Here is a 14,613-nt window from a genome sequence, read left to right as displayed (position 1 = left end):
CGGGTCTAGACCCTGCTTCAGAAATGGCTGAATTTCTGAAGAAGTGTCTAGACCCGAAACGTCAGCTTTCCTGCTCCTCTGATGCTGCTTGGCCTGCTGTGTTCATCCAGCTCTACACCTTGTTATCTCAGATTCTCCAGCATCAGCAGTTCCAACTATCTCTGTAATACTAGTACTGTTAGGGTTGGAGGGAAAAATTGGGAAGGCAGGTCAACAGTCTCGGTCTGCAGTGTTCAATAAAGATGATCCTTTTGGTTTGCCAGGACTTGCTACTCATTGAACTCTCTTCTCCAGCTACTTTAACTTGCTTGCAGGAAACATTCAGTGACTGATCACAGCTGATAAAGTCTGACTTTATAGTTAAAAGCAAGAGTTTACATCATTTAGTGAGGGAAACAAGTTGGCTTTCTTCAGGCTTGAGCATTTTTTTTTTAAAGGAAGAGAAAAAGCCTAATCCATCATGCAAGCCAACCTTCCATCCATTGTTTCCATCTGTAAGTCTCGCTGCCTCGGAAAGGCATCCAACATTATCAAAAAGACTCCTCCCATCCCGGTTATAGTTTCGTCCTACCTCTTTCACCCAGCAGAAGATACAAAAGCTAAAACAAACGTACCAACAGATTCAAAAACAGCTTTATCCCCACTGTTATTAGACTTCTGAATGGCCTTCTCAGATTTCAAATTTAATGTTGACCTCACTCTTTGTGTACCTTCTCTGAAGCCATAACATTGTACTCCTTGCTCTGTCCTATTACCCTTACGCACCTTGTATGGTATGATCTGCTTATATTGCATGCAAAACAAAACTTTTCACTGTACCCAGGTATATGTGACAATAATAAATCAAATCAAATCAAAGAAGTACATCACCTCCACTGCTGGAGGTCCAAAAGCCTCTGGCTATATGTTCACATCCCCAAGCCAATCATACAATTGTTAGAAGGCAGAAGGTCTTTCTTCCGGAAATTGGCAGTTTTACAAAAGAACAGGATGCTACCCAGGCCATGATGATTGAGTAGGAAATTCTCTCACTAGAAGAGTTCAAGATGAATAAAGTACACTTGAATAGATTGTTGTTACTAAAGCCAAAAAGACATCAGAGCTAAAGAAATGCATCCAAAGATTTTGAATGATGTGAGGGCACAGGTTGTGGGGCCATAATCTTTCAATCTTCCCTGCACACAGGAAAAGTACCAGAAGACTGGAGTATTAAAATATTGTAGCCTTGTTCAAGCAATTGCAGACAAGCTAATTTAACTTCAGCGCTGGGAAAATTTCTTGAAACAATAATTTGGGACAGAATTATTGATCACATGGAAATAGTGGGGTTGATTAGGAAGAGTTAGCATGGATTTCTAAAGTGAAACTATACTTGACAAATTTGTAGTCTTTGTAGATTAACAGAAAGGGTCAATGAGGACAATGCTGTTGATGTGGTATACATCGATTCCCAGAAGGTATTTGATACAGTGCCACACAACAGACTCGATAGGGAAGTTCTAGGTCATGTATGAAATGGACAGTAGCAACGTGGATACAAAACTGGCTGAGGGATAGGAAACATAGAAATATGGACATAGAAACATGGAAAATAGGTACAGGAGTACGCCATGCGGCCCCTTGAGCCTGCACCACCATTCAATATGATCATGGTTGATTATGCAATCTCAGTATCCCATTCCCGCTTTGTTTTCATACCCCTTGATCCCTTTGGCCGCAAGGGCCACATTCAGCTCCCTCTTAAGTATATCTAATGAACTGACCCCAACAGCTTTCTGTGGTAGATAATTCCACAGGTTCACAACTCTGAGTGAAGAAAATCTTCCTCATCTCAGTCCTGAATGGCTTATCCCTTATTCTTAGACCATGACCCCTAGTTATGGATTTCCCCAACATCGGGAACGTTCTTCCCGCATCTAACCTGACCAGACCCATCAGGGTTTTATATTTTTCTATAAGATCCCCCCTCATTCTTCTAAACTTCAGCGAGTACAAGCCCAGTCGATCCAGTCTTTTCTCATGTGTCAGTCTTGCTATGCTGGGAATCAGTCTGGTGAACCTTCGCTAGACTCCCTCAACAGCAAGAAACAGCGAGTAATGGTCAACGGATCTTTTTTGGGCTGGAGGAAAGTTTGTCATGGAGTTCCTTAGGAGTCAATGTTCAGACCCATGCTTTTCCTGGTATGTGTTAATATGACAATTTCAAAGCTTGCAGGTGACTCTTAACTTGAAAGAATTGTAAGCTGTGAGGACATAGTGGAACTCCAAAAAGATATCGACGTAGTGGACAGATTTCTGGTACTTGAGGTTAAGTGCAGAGAAGTGTGAGGTGATGCATGTTGGTCAGAAGAACATCGAAAGATAATATAAAATAGGGGGTATAATTCTAAAGTGACTGAAGGGGCAGACAGGCCTAAGTATATATGACCACAGATAGTGGCAGGGCAGTTGGAGAGAACAGTTAACAAGTTAATAACAGTTAACAACAGCTTGCTCAGCTTTATTAATAAGGGCATAGTGTACAAGAGCAGAGTGGTGATGTTGAACTTGTGTAAGCTTGGAGTACGGTACACAGTTATGGGCACCATTATAGGAAAAAGATATGAATACATTGGAGAGAGTGCAGAAGCAATTTACAAGAATGGTTGCAGGAATGAAAAGCATCAGTTATGAGGATAGATTGAAGAAGTTGAGACTGTTTTCCTTGGAGAGAAGCTGAGAGGAGACTTCAACTAAGTTTTCAAAATCATGAACAGGCTGGTCAACGTGGATAGAGAGAAGCTGTTCTTGCTTGTCAAAGAAAAAAGGAATGAGAAGGCAGAGGTTTAAAGTGATTTGTAAAAGAAGCAACGGTGATGTGAGAATTTTAATGCAGCCGAGTAGTTAGGGATGGAATGTAATGCATGGAAATTTGGTGAAGACAGATTCAGTTGAAGCATTCAAGAGGGTATTGGATGATTATTTGTACAGAAACAGTATACAGGGATGTAAGGGAAAAAGAGATTGGCACTGGAGAATAGAACCAGTGCAGACACAATAGGATGAATGGCCTCCTTCCTCATTATAACAATTCTGTCATTGGTGCTGACCAAAATTTATCAAATTGCTTTCAAGCATCACTTCCAAGCCGGTTTCAAAATTGACCAATTTCAAGTTGAGTAGAATTTATGTATTCTTGCTCAGATTCAGTCTTCTGCTCAGTGTCTCTGACGTAATCATTTTGGTACCAGCTTTGCAGCACACAATGTCATTCCCACGTACTTCTACTAGAAGTTGCTGTCGTCTCGATGGTGCACTTTAGTTTGCACCAAAGCATTACCAATGGTCTGTGATCAGTTTCCACAGTAAATCGCTTACTGACCAAGTAAATATGAAATCGTGTGTCATCAAATAGTTAGAAAGTGTCTCAGGTTTTATGTTGTTACAATTGGATTGGACTTATGATAGATTTTTGGAACCAAATGCAACTTCTTTACCATATTGTGAACTGCATTTCCAAGCTATTTCTGAGATGCATTGACTTATAGGATTATCTTCTACCTTGGGTTGTCATGGTGGATGATACACATTTCCACTGACAATGCTTGTTTGAATGATTTTAACATCTGCTAATGGATTTCCTGCCATACAAATGAAAATCTTTTCTTAGGAGTTCTGTTAACCACGAAGTTTTATCAGAAATGTTTGGTGTGTACAGTGCTAAAGGGTTGAAAAATCCAAGCCATCTCTGCAAGTCTTCTTTGTCTTAGGGAGCAGACATGTGATATGCACCTGCGACTTTGCTTGGGATGGAATAGATTCCATAACCTGAATAGATAAAGCCAATAAATTTCAGTTGATCGATGTTCACCTGTCCCTTTTTCTGGTGAAAACGGCTGTATTTTTTTATTCATTTATTGCCCATCCCTAGTTGACTTGAGAAGATGGTGGTGAGTTGCACAGGATGTTGACTGTGGGGGATTCAGTGATGGTAACACTGTTGAAAGCCAAGGGGCAATGGTTAGATTATCAGTTATTCATGATGGTCATAGTTACTTGCCACTTGTCAGCCCAAGGCTGGATATTGTCCAGAACATGTTGCATTTGAACATGAACTGCTTCAGTATCTGAGGAGCCGCGAATGGTGCTGAACAGTGTGTAATCATTGGCGAACATCCCCACTTCTGACCTTACGATGGAGGGAAGGTCATTGATGAAGCAGAAGGAGATGGTTGGGCCTAGGACACTACTCTAAGGAACTCCTGCAGAGATGCCCTGGAGCTGAGATGATTGACCTCCAACAACCATGACCATCTTCCTATGTGTCAGGTATGACTCCGAACACCGGAGAATTTACCCCCTGATACCCATTGATTCCAGTTTTGTTAGGACTCCTTGATGCTACACTCACAGTTAAATGTGGCCTGGATGTCAAGGGCTTTCACTCTCACCTCACCTCTGGAATTCAGCTCTTTTGTCCGTGTTTGAACCAAGGCTGTAATGAGATCAGGAGCTGAGTGGCCCTGGCGGAACCCAAACTGGGCATCACTGAGCAGGTTATTTCTGAGCAGGTGCTGTTTGATAGCACTGTTGATGACACCTTCCATCACTTTACTGATGATCGAGAGTAGACTGATGGGGCAGTAATTGGTTGGGTTGGATTTGTCCTGCTTTTTGTGTACAGGACATACTGGGGCAATTTTCCACATTGTTGGGTAGATACCAGTGTTGTAACTGTACTGGAACAGCTTGGCTAGGGGAGTGGCACGTTCTGGAGCACAAGTCTTCAATACTATTGCCAGAATGTTGTCAGGGCCTGTAGCCTTTGCACTATCCAGTGTCTCCAATCGTTTCTTGATATCACATGGAGGGAATCGAATTGGCTGAATTCTGCTGTCTGTAATGCTGGGGACCACTTGAGGAGCCAGAGATGGATCATCCACTCGGCACTTATGGCTGAAGATTGCTGCAAATGCTTCAGCCTTATCTTTTGCACTGATGTGCTGGGCTCTTCCATCATTATGGATATGGATATTTGTGGAGCCTCCTCCTCCAGTGAGTTGTTTAATTGTTCACCACCATTCACGAATGGATGTGGCAGGACTGCAAGCTTAGATGTGATCCGTTGGTTTTGGGATCGCTTAGCTGTTACTATCACTTGCTATTTATGCTGTTTGGCGTGCAAGTAGTCCTGTTTGGTGGCTTCACCAGATTGACACCTCATCTTCAGGTATGGTGCTGCTCCTGGCATGCCCTCCTGCATTCTCCATTGAACTAGGGTTGATCCCCTGACTCAATGGTAATGGTTAAGTAGGGGATATGCCGGACATGAGGTTACAGATTGTGCTGGAGTATAATTCTGCTGCTGTTAATGGCCCACAGAACCTCATGGATGCCCAGTCTTGAGATTCTAGATCTGTTCAAAGTCTGTCCCATTTAGCACAGTGACAGTGCCACACAACATGGTGGAGATTAGTCTCAATGTGAAGGTGGGACTTAGTCTCCACAAGGACTATGTGATGGTCACTCTTACTGATACTGTCATAGACAGATGCATCTGCAACTGGCAGAGTGCTAAGGATGAGTTCAAGTACGTTTTTCCCTCCTGTTGATTCCCTCACCACCTGCCGCAACCCAGTCTAGCAGCTATGTCCTTTAGGACCTGACCAGCTCAATCTGCAGTACTGCTGCCCCCCCACTCAGAGTACATTTTGTGACCTTGCCATCCTCAGTACTTTGTCTAAGCGTTGTTCAACATGGAGGAATACCAATTCATCAGCTGAGGGAGATGGGTGCGTGGTAATCAGCAGAAGGTTTCCTTGCCCATATGTAACCTAAAGCCATGAGAATTAGTGGGGTCCAGAGTCAATGTTGAGGACTCCCACAGTAACTCCCTCCCAACTGTATACCACTGTGCCACCACCTCTGCTGGGTCTGTCCTGCCAGTAAGACAGGACATATCCGGGGATGGTGATAGTGGTGTCTGGACATAGCCATACTCATGGAGTCATACCTTACAGACAATGTCAGGCTGTTGCTCGACTAGTCTGTGAGACAGCACTTCCAATTTTGGCACTAACCCCCCAGTTGTTAGTGAGGATGACTTTGCAGGGTCGACAGGGCTGTTTCTGCCATTGTCTCTTCCGGTGCTTAGGCTGATGCCAGGTGATCCGTCCAGTTTCATTTTTTTGAGACTTTGTAACGATTGGTACATCTGAGTGGCTTGCTAGGCCATTTCAGAGGGCAACTGAGAGTGAACCATGTTGCTGTGGGTCTGGAGTTACATGTAGGCCAGACTAGGTGAGTATGGCAGATTTCCTTCCCTGAAGGTCTTTAATGAACCAGATGGGTTTTTCTGACAATCGGACAATGATTTCATGGCAATCAATAGATTCTTCATTCCAGGTTTTTTTTATTGAATTCAAATTACACCATCTGCCGTGGTGGGATTCAAACCCAGGACCCCTGAACATTAGCTGAGTTTCTGGATTGATAGTCTAACCATAATACCACTAGGCCATCGCCTACCCAGCTTCACAACGAGCTGCCGCCAGTGAGTGTAAATTTTGGTCATGCTTTTCTTTGGTTTTACTTAGCACTGCCATAAAAGCAGCATTACATACAAACCCAGGAACACTTGCTGTAATTCTATCGATATGCTGCTGGAACTGATGAGTTCATGACAGGGCTGAAAGGTCGCCTCTGGGAGGAATATCTTTCAACTGAAACTCTGGAAGTTAAAATTTCTTTGCCAACTGAAACAACCAGCTTCTGTGCTCTCAGAGGAAATTTGTGCAGTCATCTCCTTTGAGAAAAATTAGACGTCTTCAGTGTAAATATACCTGATTATATCATTTTCTTTAAGATGTTGTAATAGAATGGTATATTGATGTGCACAGTGGATAACACCATGAATTACTTCCAAGATTTCAGCTTTGAAAGTTTCCTTTAACATAAAGTCTGCCAGAACATATTTGTTGCACGTACTTTATCAACACATTGAGTGTATTCTTGACCTGTTCTGCTTCAATTAGTATCATGGTGATTTTGTAAATGGTCACAGTGCTGATACATTCTGGTAAACCTGCTATTGCTGAACTATTTGGTGTCTACCAATAAGTGTCCGCTAATTTATTAGTTGTCTTTCTGATGTTCCCTGCTTTTTGCAAACAATATCAATGTGTAAAGAATTTACAACAGTGAATATATAAGGCTACTCTATGTGGCCATTCAACAGTGCAGCTGTGTGCTTCTTTTGCTTAGAAACAAAAATCCTCTCCATTTGGTTTAGGCTGCAGCTCAGCTGTTTTGTTTTGTGTGCTCTATGCATAGCACCCAGCATTGTCTCAATTGCCCTGGAGTTTCCACAGCCCAATTTGGAACGAACTCATTGCTCACTTGGACCACCAACCTGTGGTCACTATTAGCCAGTACCATTTGTGCAGTAATTTTTCCCTTTGAACCCAGTGTAATTGTAACTTCTCCACTGTTTCAAATCCTGTCTGAGAGTTATTCCTGTGGTTTTGAAATTTGCATCGCTGTCTTCCTTTCTTTAAAATATTATTGCTGATCACCTTGTCGGAGTCTTGTGCTGTTGCTGAGCTAACTGCTGCTTAGACTCCTGGTGGTTGCTGGACATTGTAGCATCATCCTGATCCTTGGCTTAACATACTTAGCTCTTAAAGCAGCAACAGCACAGTAACTATTTACGTATCATGACTGACCTCAGCCCTTCAGCTCTATCCAGATTCTGCAAGCTAAAATTTAAGCAATTTAAACACAACACAATCATCATAGTAAAATATCCAACTCAGAACTTGCTCACAGAGTGTCAAAATCCACCAATTTTCATTTTTTTCCTCAATTCCAGTAGTCATTGTCGCACCCTCGCTGCTGTTTCTCTGCCTGTAGTTATTTTACTGTATTTTTGTAAGCCTTGACTGGACATCACTCTGGAATGTAATCTTGTCTTTATGTCTACCTGTGTACACTTCCAGTCAAAGTCAACAGTCAGTAGGCAGAGGAAAGAGTCGGCTTAATATCCTTTGCCTTAACTTGACACCCTGACGCCAATTTTAGTATCAACACCTTAGCTCTGGCTAAAATCTGTAACCTCTTCATTGGTCAGATGTAAAGCCTAAAATTGGGATGAAATGTTAGCATAGTGATAAACAACGGGATGAGTAATCCAGAGGTCAAGGCTAACACTCTGGCAAATATTGGTTCAAATCCCAGCATGGCAGGTGGTGGAATTTCAATTCAGTTAATAAAATCTGGAATTAAAAGCTATGGTCTTTGATAGTGACCAGCATCTAAAATTCTAACTGGTTCATCTATGTGGTTTAGGAAGGGCAATCTACCTTCTGGCTCCATCTGGTCTCCATGTCTCTCCATACCCACAGCAATATGGGTGATTTTTAACTGCCCACTGAAATGGCCCAGCAGTTAAGGATAATCAGAAATAAGCAGCAAATGTTGTCCTGCCTGTAATGCCCACATCTAATGAGAGATTAAAAGAACCCCTTGTGTTGACAAATTTATTGCTTTTTCTTATAATAAAAAAGTTTTATGCATTAATTTCAACCTAAAGTTATCAAAACTGGCATGAGAAATTATACTTTGGAAAATTATAACTTTGTCAACATACAGATGACTTTAAAATGAAACGTACTTTTGCAAAAGCATTAACACTAATAATATAATTTATTGGTAAGGTGACAGATATTATTTCAACCTTTACAAAAATCTAAAAATTTCCAAAGCATTATTGAAGAAATGTGAACCCACATCTTCCTTGGAGAAGTACTCACTGTCAGACCCATCACTCTGTTCCTACTTTCTTTTTAAACGCAATAACCAAGCTTTACATTGCTGCTCCGGACTTTGAATGTTGACCTCTTCAGAAGAGAGGCGTGTATTTTATACCAGAGTCTTTCTTTATAGCAGGGGATTGTCAGGGGAATCCAAGTCAGACTCCCTTACAGAGCAGCAGTTGCCATTTTCTGGGAAGTATTCACTAACACATGAAAAAACTTTGAAACCAGCATTTTTTTTTACTGTGCTGAAGAAGCAGATGAGGCGCAGTCAGTGGGTAAGGAGATGGGAGGTGAGTCAAGTGTGTAAGGGAGTAGGGTTCAGTGGAGGATGGCAGCTGCACATGTCTTATGGTGGGTAAGGTAGTTGGATGGCAGGGCAGTGAAGTGATAGGTAAATTGGCAGATGGGTGAGCTGGCAAGTGGGTGGGATGGGCAGTTGGGTCTGATCTCGAGGAGTGACTGATTTGGGAGTTAGTCAGGATGGGTAGCAGGGTCAGGTTGGTCAGGGGATGGGGTAGGGAGTCAGGTGGTATTGCCCCAGTTGGGTCGGGTCTGGGTGCAGCAAGAGTGTCGGTTGGGTTGAGATGGCTATTAGGTTCTAGTCAGGTCTAGACAAGCCAGAAGTTGATGGTTGAGGAGTCAGATGGTCAGGAGGAAGGGATATCAGAAGGAAGTGGTGAACTCCAGACAGGCCAGAATAGCGGTTGGGAGTTGAGGTGGTGGGAGTTGGGAGATTCAGTAGAGTTGGTCAAGGAGTCAAGAGGGTAAACTGGGCTGGGTCAATTGTACACTTACCCAAGAATAAACATGGTTTTCAATTTGTCAAACATTTGGGTTCCTATCCAGACAAGTACATCAGAACTGACCAAAGTCTTCAACCATAAATCAGAGTTGGAGACCTTTTCAAAGTGTCCCCAGGAACAGGTGAATTGCCCATCAGAACTTCAAACTTTCCAAGCAATTCCCAAAGACTCTGTGAATCAGAAGCTCCAAGGGCACCCGCACACATCTCTAGTCAAACATCCAGTCCTCAGCTATCCAAAGACAAGATGATCTGGGCCACTGTTTTGTACAGCCTAATGTATTCTCCAAGTATGACTGAACACATGACATCAGAACTTGTGTCGATCGCATGCATTGCTACTGCAAAAGAAATGACATGCTTCTGACGGTAAGCTCCTCTGAGCTCTACAGCTTTGCTTGTCGTAATCCAGGTATGTCATGTTAAGTGGACAAATTACTAGCAGGTCTCAGCTGGGTGCTTAACACTAAAAATCCATGTACAAGACAAGAACAAGTTCTACTTATGGAATTACTTTCAAAGGGAAATTGATCAGTTATCATTATTTTTCATCCCCTTAAAGGAGTAATAGTTCTGAGCTTGTAAACTTATATTGTATGCACGTATGAGAGAGACGCTGAAAACTGGTCCTTTAATCCCAAAGGTGGCACACACATCTGTGACACTTCAAAGAGAAAATATAAAGAATAATTGGTGCTCTTCAGAAATATAAAATGGCAGAGCCAAGATGAGCACAAATGCTTAATTGGTCTTTGCACTAACTCAGCTTTTGTATACTCAAAATTTATTACATTTTGTGACCTTAAAAGAACACACAAGCACAACAGCTAAACAATTGTACATTAAAGAAAATTTGCAACTTGTCACATTAGTGGAAAATGAATATTTTGGATCAAGGATGCACAAGAGAAAATGGCTAATTTTCTTTTCTAATAAAAAATAAATCCATCCGTTTCTACATTGGTTGACCAATTCATAATACAGGTTTATAGCCAAACAGCAAGTTGAAAATCTGTATTTAACTTGGTACAATGTTCGAGCTCTCAAACAGTCCATTCACCAACTAACAACTGCTAACAAATGAGATACTGATCAAGAATTTTACATATGCATGCAATTCCTGCTTAACACTGCAATTCCTGCAAAAAGACACAATTCACTTCATTCCAAGTTTGTCCAGTAACATTACGTACTAGAATAGCAGTGGACAAGGTTTTCAAGTCGAGGATTGGGACACTAATCTTAAAGTGGGGACAAATTTAAACGTGCAATAAAACCATTATAAAGCAACGATCTCACATGGCTAAATCAAAGTCAGCAGAAGGGGAGGCTGAGCACTGACAACCGTGGCAAGGGTAGCTCACAACTTACCGATGTAACCTTGAAGATGGTGTCAGTGACAGTACATAAGAGAGGAGGGATCTTGTTTGTAGAAGCTGACAGGAAAAGAACACTCTGCCAAACACGCTTGCTTAAAGATGGCAGAAAGTGTCAGGAGACAGTGTTGTCCACAAAATCTGAATGCAATGGTTTAATGGCCTCTTCAGTTCTGGCAAGAGAGAGACCAATGCAACATCGCGATGACAGGTCTGTAGTTACCAGCAGTCACACCAGCTAAGCATCATCAGCATGGTGTGCCTGAGCATCAGAGATCCAAAAGTCCACAGTATTTATTGACTTGCCAGCAAGGATTAGAGCCCTAGCATTTTCCAGGGCCTGGTAACATTAATTAAGACCTTGCATTTACCAAAGAAACCACATTGTTGAGACAGACCATTGCCTTATTTGGTAATTCTGGCAGGACCAAAAGGAGCAAATTCAAGTAAGAACAGGAGGAGCAGTCTTCCAGCTCTCTATCTTCAGAGTTATGAAGGAGGTAATGGCAATGGAGATTCCCAATAGAGTGGTACTGCATAACCACATGTGCAATGTAGATGTGGGATTACATGGAGAATGGGTGAAAGAATATTGAATTGGAATGACAAAGGGAAAGGCATTCACTCTCCCCTGTCTAATGAACTGTCTAAGCCTCAACTAGACTGGTAAGTCTCAGCTGAGGCCACTGCTGTTAGAGGCAGTTCTCATACTTCGGCTTTGTTTCCCACAGGGACAGCTGTCAATGGGAAGCATGTCAGCACAGCAGCAGCATTACGGGGGGGCTTCTGATAAAACTATAGGAGCAGACCAGGAGCATCAGAGCATTCAAGTGCATTCTCCACTGGTGCAGACACACTCAAATAGAGAGGTCCTTGTATGTGGGTCAAAAAGGAGACACTGGATGAAGAGCATGATGTAAGTGAAGAGAAGGTGGTGGTGAGCGTGGCGACTGTGGGCAATTCCCCTCAGCTGATGGAGGATAGACAGAGACATGCTTAGTGGAACACAGATGCAGGACCTCGGAACTTAAGCAATGTGGCGCCACTTTGACCAACAAATGTGAGATATCTGCCCAAATGTCAGATTTTCCTGAGATATTGTACAGTCAATGGCTGAGAATAGAGAAATTTATTCAAATTGTGTGCACCTCCATTGATACACTCAATGACAACCATAAACGGTAAGACTCTGAGTGGACACCAGAACAACACCCCGACATGCACAGAATGCATGCATTGTTCCAGCCCTTTGATAAGCCAGTGACACTGATGGTGCACTGATGGCGTGAATGAGAACTGCAGAAGCTGGAGTCAAAGATAACAAAACAACAGTCAGAGAGCTGGAGGAACACAGGAGGCCAGGCAGCATCAGAGGAGCAGGAAAGTTGACGTTTCGGGTCAGGACTCTTCTTCAAAATTCAGAATTATTCAAATCTTTAAGCTGTCTTCAGAGTGGCATGAATACGAGGGCAGATTTGATACAGGTGTGTTTCTACTGAGTTTTATTCATTCATGCAGCAGGACTGTATGATCCAGGAACAAAAACTAACGTTGCTGGAAAAGCTCAGCAGGTCTGGCACCATCTATGAAGGAAACAAACAGAGTTAACGTTTCGGATCCGGTGACTCTTCCTCAGAAACCATGATCCAGGGGTCATTTTGCTCTGCCCAGGAGAACTCCCTGACATTACAACCTTGAATAGATCCACTTTTGCTGCCAATGCCTAGTCCATAACTCTCCAGCGGCCTGTGTCCTTATTCAAATATCACTGCTTCCCTTCTGTATTTCTCATTTTCAAGCCTTGACTTTAAGGAATGTGATCCCTATATCTGGGAGCATGGCTCAGTATGCCAATGTTACAAATAAGTTACAGGATGCACATTCAAAACTAAAATTAACCTAAGTGAATTCAAATCATGCTTTGACTGTAGAGATGGTCTCCAGTCTCAGTCACTTCTATGTGCTCCTCTTGTAGCCTTGGATGAGTTGGAGACATTGACTTCTGGGTGTTTGTTTGGATGTGAGACATGCAGGATGATCATTCTCCCCAAAGAGGTGCCAGTGAGAGACCTCCCAGAAGATGCTGCACCAATGTTCATGCAGGGGTGGGCTGTGTTACAGGACCATGTTGCATGGAGAGTGTTCTAGTCAGGTGATCAAGAAGGTCAGTATTAAAGTGGCTACACTGAAAGAGGTGGTACCTCATCCTCATCAATGACTGCCTTAGCTTTGGCACTCTGGATAGCTGGAGGGAATCACCAGGTGGGGTCCAAATGTCATTCACTCCATGTAGAGATAACACAGTGTGGAGCTGGAGGAACACAGCAGGCCAGGCAGCATCAGAGGAGCAGGAAAGTTGACGTTTCAGGTCAGGACCCTTCTTCAGAAATGGTCTTTCCGGAGGGAGGGAGGACAATTTCTTCAAGGTGGGCATCCTTTAACATCTACTGACAGGGCATGACAAGCAGTACTGTGAGGTCTGAGATCTTTTCTTAACGATGGTACAAATCTCAGTGACCACCTACCTAGGTAGGCATGGTCTCCTGCAGTATTGGTGCTCTGTCATGCCTAGGTAGCTTCTTTATGCAGAGACTATGGCCTATATGTTCTTCCCATTTTTCATTTCTCTCCTCTGCTTTTCTCATATCCTGGGCTCTGGTGTTTGCTCCTACAGAGAGTGATCTACTTGGCCACTGATATCTATCTTGAAGTACCTTAATTCCATATCTAGCTATTAATTTGATCATAGTCAAATCCAATCTAAATGATTTCTGTTCACCATGCCCTTTTCACCACCACCCCAGATCAAGCCACAATCCCACAACTTTGGAAGGTCACAAACCCTCCCTGAATGTTTCAATGCATGCAGGCCATTTGCTCTGCTAACCCTGCTCACTTAGTGGTACCTGTCTCAATGACACACACAGCCTTTCACGTATCTAACTAATTTAGTAGCATGATGATGAGTGAATCCGGCTGTTGTATCATCTCCTTCCATTTGGACTGTTCCAGATTTATTGTGGAACCTGAATTTCCCCCAAAAAATAGCAAAATGCCACTTAGAAAGCTCGTGAACAACTTTGATGGTCAGTAACCTGAGTCAGGTGGCTACACTCCATTGAGCAAAATTGTCAAACATCAAAATGGTGCCATTATACCAGAATATTGTCAACAATGATTAAACTTGCCTATCTACCTCTGTTCCTAACATTAAAATTGGATCAAAATTCTGTTGAGTATTTTCACAAGTGAACCACTGCTACACCGAGTAGCTTTAAGAAGTAACAGACAGATATATTTGCACAGAGAATGTTACAGTCTATTCCGTATGATATGCTATTGCACTCATTATAAAAAGCACATTCACTGACTTCCCGTGGGTTGGACAAAAGGGTGGTCATTGTAATTGAAATAACTGCACAGAGGCCAGTATCCCATCACCAAATCACCCTTTATTTACTTATGCACAGTCCTCTGGCTGTAGCCAGCCAGCTCAGAGTCAGTCCCCTGAACTGAGGAGATTCTAAATCCCCTGCTTATATTGATCACCCAGGGCTCCCTAACTGGGGTTAACAACCTCAATCAAGGATCTAAAAACCAAAAAGAACTGCAGATGCTGTAAATCAGGAACAAAAACAAA

At 42.6% G+C, this 14,613-nt stretch overlaps 1 protein-coding gene across 4 annotated transcripts in view; it reads right to left on the bottom strand.

Moving 5' to 3' along the window:
- foxp2 (forkhead box P2) overlaps positions 1-14,613 on the bottom strand; it is a 746,195-nt gene that overhangs the window by 652,499 nt on the left and 79,083 nt on the right. The gene's annotated exons all lie outside the window — the stretch shown is intronic.

Source organism: Rhincodon typus, chromosome 18, assembly GCF_021869965.1.
Source record: "Rhincodon typus isolate 14 chromosome 18, sRhiTyp1.1, whole genome shotgun sequence".
Classification (NCBI taxonomy): Eukaryota; Metazoa; Chordata; class Chondrichthyes; order Orectolobiformes; family Rhincodontidae; genus Rhincodon; species Rhincodon typus.
The sequence above is the reverse complement of the archived record's forward strand: the minus strand, read 5'-3'. Positions and strand labels throughout refer to the sequence as shown.